We start from the raw sequence: 6,079 nt of genomic DNA on the forward strand, positions 1-6,079 counted from the left end.
GGCTCAAACACCATTTATTGCTCACAGTTCCTGAAGCTGCAAGTCCGGAATGAAGGCCCTGGCAGATCAGCTCTGCTGAGGGCTCCTTCTTGGGACAGAAACGATGCCTTCCCACTGTGTCCTCACGTGGTGGAGAGAGCGCTCTGGCTCTCCCTCTTCTTAGAAGGACACTAATCCCATCCTGGGAGCCCACCCTCAGGACCTCATCTGGCCTCCTCACCTCCTTCCACATCACATTGTGGAGCAGATCTTTCACCGTGGAAACCTGAGGGAACACATTCAGTCCACAGCACGCCATGAGAAAGGAAAACCCGAGGAGGGCCCAGCCCCACAACATGGCCCTGGGGACCCACAGCTGGTGCCCATGCGTGCACGCTCACGCTGCATACCTCCTGGGACGTGACCGTGGGAGCAGTGAGGCCCAGAGGAGGTGCACGTACCTGCTCTTTACCCTTTTTCCAGAGAACTAAAAGCCGAGTGCAGTGAGGTGTGCTCGGTTGGTTGAGCGCTGTCTCATGCAACAAAAGTCACCGATTCATTCCCGGTCAGGGCACCTACCCAGGTTATAGGTTCAAACCTGAGTCAGGGTGCATATGGGCAGCAATCAATCGATGTCTCTCTCTCTCTCTCTCTCTCTCTCTTTCTCTCTCTCCCTAACCTCCCTCCCTTCCACTCTCTAAAGATCAATGGAAAATATACCCTCACTCCTCTGGTGAGGATTTTAAAAAAGAAAAAGCTGAGTGCAGTGGAGTGAAACCCAAAGCGGTTTCAGGAGGCCGGCCCCTGCTGTGTTCTGAATGCACCCCCACCCCACCTGCTGTCTGTGGGTTCTCCTTCTGTGTGCATCCTCACAGCACGTCTGTTGACAAAACCAGGAGGTGAGTCCTACAGTCTCCAGAGGCTGCTTGGCCACCATGCCCATGGCATCCTTCCTGCTGGGGAGGCTACAGGGTCCGACTCGGGGCACAGTCCTTCATTCTCCCGACCCTTCCCTGGATCCTCTACAAAGAGATGTCACCTACCTCCTGTCGGCCCACCCAGGAGCCAGGGGCCTTGGGAAAACTCAGGGAATCGTCACTTCAGATATCCCTGTCCCAAGAGGCCCTGGCCACACCCTTCTCCTCTGTCCTCCTCCCTGTCCTGTGTCCTCACAGCTCACCCTCTTTTTCTCTTCTATCTCTGGGTTACTTGTCTCAGGATAAGCCTGTGTCTTCAGTCCCAGGATGGGAGGCTCAGCATCCGTGGACCACTCTGCCCTTAAGCTCTGCCCAACTCTTTTACTTGGGACAAATCCCAGGTCTCCAGCTGCAACCCATGGCCCTGCACATCTCTGGCAGTCACAGAATGTCCACTCTCCTTGTTCCCATTCCCGTAGCGGGTCCTATGCACCTGGCCAACGTGGTGTCATCAGTGATCCATGTACCAGCTGCAGGCATGGAAACTGTGACGTTTACCTCACGGGTCTTGGCAGTTAGAGTAGATTCCCATCACCCACCAGGTCCCTTGAGGCTTTAAATGGTGTGTGTGTCTAGGGAGACTCCAGCTTGGAGGGTCCCCAGTCCGTGACTACCTTCCCTACCCACCCTGGCCCTTGGACCAACACTCCCATCATCAGGGAAGCAAAAACAAGTGGGTCGCAGAGTGTCCCTCTTGTCATCAGACGCAGTCCTCGTAAAGATACTGTTGCATATTCTGGGAAAAGAGCATTTAATTCCCTTGTAATGTTTTGAAGGGAAGGTGTTTATGGTGTGTGACTCTCTGGTGAAGACAGTGCATGTCCTGCTTGGAAAACAAAGATGTAGGCATGCTTCCCAGGGCTTCAGGTCAAGGTCTCACTGGGTCCCCCAACCCGGGGTTTCTCCTTTCACAGCAGCTCAACCTGAGGTGCAGAGTGGCTGCAGTGACTTGCTCAAGTTTACACATCGACAGGGCTCCACTGGGTTTCAGACGGCGGCCAGGGCGATGGAGAGACGCGGCATTATGACAGCCTGCATGACGTCCCAGAACAAAAAAGGGCACATTGTGGCTAAACAAGTGAAATCTACATAAAGTCTGGAGCTTAGTTTGGACAAAATGTGTAAGGGTTAGAAATTCTGGGGAGGCACAAAAGCAAATAGTTTGACGACAGCAACCGGAGGAGCACCCAGCTCACAGGTGGACAGAGGGTTTTTAATCACAGGATTGCTTTTGATGGAGAAACTTTGGAAAGAACCTAAATGCCCATCAATATTAAAGTGAAGAAATAACAGCATCGCGGGGCAATGCGTGCTACACATGAACTGATCATATCCACAAAGTTGACTCTAAAAAACATGTCAGTAACTAAAGTGATCAAATGAAAATGAAAGAACCCAAATTCGAGTCCAGCTCCCCCACACCCTGTGGCCCCGCCCCCTTCCCTCTGCTGGGAGAGGCTAAACCCATAGCCAGAAGCTAGGGTGAGGAGAGGAGGAGCGGTGGGAAGGAGGGCTGGGAGAGAAGAAGACTGTACCAGAAAGACCAGGAAGGAGGCGTGGCCTGCAAGACAGCCTGGGTGAGGAGGCGGGGCTGCATACGTCCTGGTGTAGCCTTCAGGGCCCCCTGCTCCAAAGCGAAGGCCACAGAAGCAGCTCCAGAACATCCCAGCATGGCAGGACTGGAAGGGGCCCTGAGCCAGGTGGTGAAGACCCAGGAGGAAGGGAAGGACCGAGGGATGCCCTGGGCTGATTGCTGCCTGCCAGGTGCTCAGGCAGGAGAGGCTGCCAGCCTGGTCTGGCCTCACCAACCAGGCTCAGTGGGGGCCCTGGGAAGGGAACCTGGCTCTGGGCGTGCTGGCTGTACAGGCTTCTGGGAGAAGGATTCGTGGGCCCCTCCTGGGTGCAGAGAGGAGGCCCCATTGGGAGCCTGGGGTAGAGAGAGAGAGCTGGCGGCTGGATAGACAAGGCCAGGGCCCAGGGCACACACATCCAGAGGAGGGGACACAAGAGGGGGTTTACTAGCACCCCACTTGTCTCTCTGTCTGCATGATGGGCCTTCTACTTTCTGGTCTCAGTGTGTGCCCATGCTGGGGGAGGCATAGTCCTGGCCCCACCTTGCCCCCCACAGCATGGACCTGGGGACATTATTCCTGGACAAGAGACATGCATCTCTAGGCTGAGCCCTGGGTCCCCGCCAGGACTGCAGAAGCTCCAAGACAAGAGGCCGCCTTCTCCAGTCCATGGACCCCAACTCCCCAGGTGGGTCTTACCCTGATCCCACTGAAGGGTGGTTGCAAGGCCCAAGAGACCTGGTAAGTGCTACCGAAAGGAGGTTGTTGCAAAATTGCACCACCTGCCAGAAACGGTAAGGCCCAAACTTGGTTCAAGACAACGCCACACAAGAGGTTGCAGTTACTGGATTACGAAGCACTGATTTCTTCCCAACGGCCACAAAAGGCTGTCTTGGTGATGGCTCTCCTCCCAAAATGTTAGGAAAAAGAACGGCAGAGAAAAAATGAAATGGAGCCACGCTGTGATGTCATTACATGTGCACTGCTCAGAGCGGCTGGTGGGAGCCCTCAGGTCATCAGGGAGTAGACACTGCCTAGGCCGGGGCAGCCTACAGCCCACCCCAGCCCACGTGCCAAGGCCAGAGCCACGGAGGACTGAGAGAAACATCCAGAAAACTCCTGGTGAACTGCTAACTATGGTTATCATAAGAAGTGGGGGTGTTTTACCTTGATATACTTGTATATTATTTGAATTTTGAACACCAAGCACATATTTCTTGGCAAGAAGACGTGTAAGACAAAAATGAGTTCCAGGAGAACCAAGTGGCTGGGGGAGCTACAAGGAGTGCAGGTCTCCCATCTGCCCCTGACTGACGTCCCCCCAAAGGTGACCTCGGGGTGGAGCAGAGTGGACAGTCCACCCGAGAGCCGGAGGTGGGACGCTGCAAATCTAGAGAAAGGCTTCCGTGTCCCAGGGCAAAGCAAGGTTTCACACAAATATCACCCTTCAAAGGAAACCTTTTCCAGTAATATTTCAGAAGCAAAATAAAATCTACTTGGAGTAAATGATGTTGACTCCTATCATAAGTATTGACAACAGGCACCATACACATGGATACCACAGAAACTAAAGGAAACTGTTGCCCCCACGTATTGGAAACAAGCTGATTGAGCTTTTATAAATAGAGCCATATTCACAGTGATTAACACGTGTGAAGTTGCACATAAAGCTGAGATTTCTGTCCCCTCTCTCCCACCTGGTTTGCTCCTCTCTTTAGGTTATGCACATCACACTGCCTCCAAAGTTTGTTCAACAATAAATCAAATTATGGAGCAAATGGTCTCTGATCCTAATCCTCTCGTTCTCCTAAAGATAGTTCCAAACTGGGTTACCCTTTCTGTTTCTGTCACCTGACAGGACTGGGCCCACCAAGAGTATGGGGGGTTTTCACGTTGTGCAGGAAAGATTTCAAAATCCAGTGATTTTGAGAGTACGCTTATTAAAACTGGAGGCAGTGAAGCAAAGGAAGGACTTATCGTAGAAGAAGCAACAGGAGAGAGAAAAAGGGGTCCTTGGAGACAGGTTCAGGGGTCAGCCTGGGACAAACTGCCACTGCCCGCTGCTCCCCTGGTTGCAAGTTTCATGGAATCCCTTAGAGTTTAGGAGAAAAACAACAGAAACACAAAGTATGGGCGTGCTCTAGTGAGAGCATGCCATACATCCTTTGTCTGGAGGCTTTTTCTCTTTCTTTGGCTGATGGGAATCTGTCAGAGACGGCAGGAACACTGCTCAGCATTGCTACTCTGAGTTGCTCTGAGTCCATATAGTCTTCTAAATTCTTTCAGATGACACCAGGGCAGGTTCCTTCTCGAATTTTCCCACTGTACTAACTGTTGGGAACTTAGTCCAAGTTCCTTCTTTACTCTCTGCTCACTAGTTACAGGTGTCGGGTCCAAGCCCCTCTGCCTAGGACTGGACCTCCTTGGACGCCAGATCTTAGACGGAGAAGCCATGAGAAGTTGTGGGTGTGTAAGAATGGATCTTTATTGCAGAAGCCAGTGGCCATATAGTCATCAGACAATACAGTCTTTCACAGCAATTCCAGATAGGCAGGCAGCCAGACACTGGTTGGTAAATACATATCTTCCCCATAAAGCAGCATTAATCTCTATATCCACAGCTATTATCTTGTGGGGAGCAGCTACAGTGTTTTGGACAGGTTCAAGCCTTGGACTGATGAGAGGGCACAGTCCTCTCATGGCCACATGCAAGTCCCAGCTTGGAGGGCAGAGCCCTCCCAGCACAATTTTAACCAACAGCTATAGTTGTGAGCTTGAACCTATGGTCCCAACACATGGCCCCACGTGCCTAAGTGATATAGGCTGCAAGGAAACAAACTTAATCAGATGCATGTAATTGAGTAGGATCGAAACCCACGAGAATGTTGTAAACATCTTGACCACACCCTTCCTTTGCCTCATGGCATCTGCTATAAAATAAAGACACGGATTGTAGCCCCTACCGCTGTCTCTCAGAGAAGCAGCGTCCCACCGAGACCCAGCTTTCATTCTCTTGTCTGTCTTTTCTAAGCCTTTCAGCCACCCCCACTCAGGTTCACCCTTGGCCGTGCTGGTGTGGCACATTATCTGAGCAGCCGCATGCTGCCTCTAAAACTATAGCTTTACATAGAAATAGTACCTGGGCTGTCCCTTAGAGCTATAGCCTCTCTGGCTCAGCAGCTTCCCTGCCCAGCACACTGGCTGGTTAACACGGTAGCTATATCTGAGCTCTCTATGAGCTCTTAGCCTTACATCGTAGCAGTACCAGCTCTCAGCTCCGTCTCTCCAGCTTCGTCTTCTTCACACTCTAGCAGGCTAGCTGGTCAGTAGCGTATATACCCACGTAGACAAAGAAGGCTAGCTGCCAACAGTGACATCAATTATTTGGCTACAGAAGGGCTCAGCGTACTGTGAGATCGCTGTGGCCTTGCACCTGCTTAAACGTATCTTGGCCTTGAGCGCCTCAATTAGGCCCATGCTTAGAGAAGCCTTGAACATCCGATATATTCTTAGGGCCCCACAGAATCCTAAGGGAGGTCTCAGGGGAGGGTC

This window comes from Eptesicus fuscus, chromosome 6, assembly GCF_027574615.1.
Source record: "Eptesicus fuscus isolate TK198812 chromosome 6, DD_ASM_mEF_20220401, whole genome shotgun sequence".
In the NCBI taxonomy this organism is placed as follows: domain Eukaryota; kingdom Metazoa; phylum Chordata; class Mammalia; order Chiroptera; family Vespertilionidae; genus Eptesicus; species Eptesicus fuscus.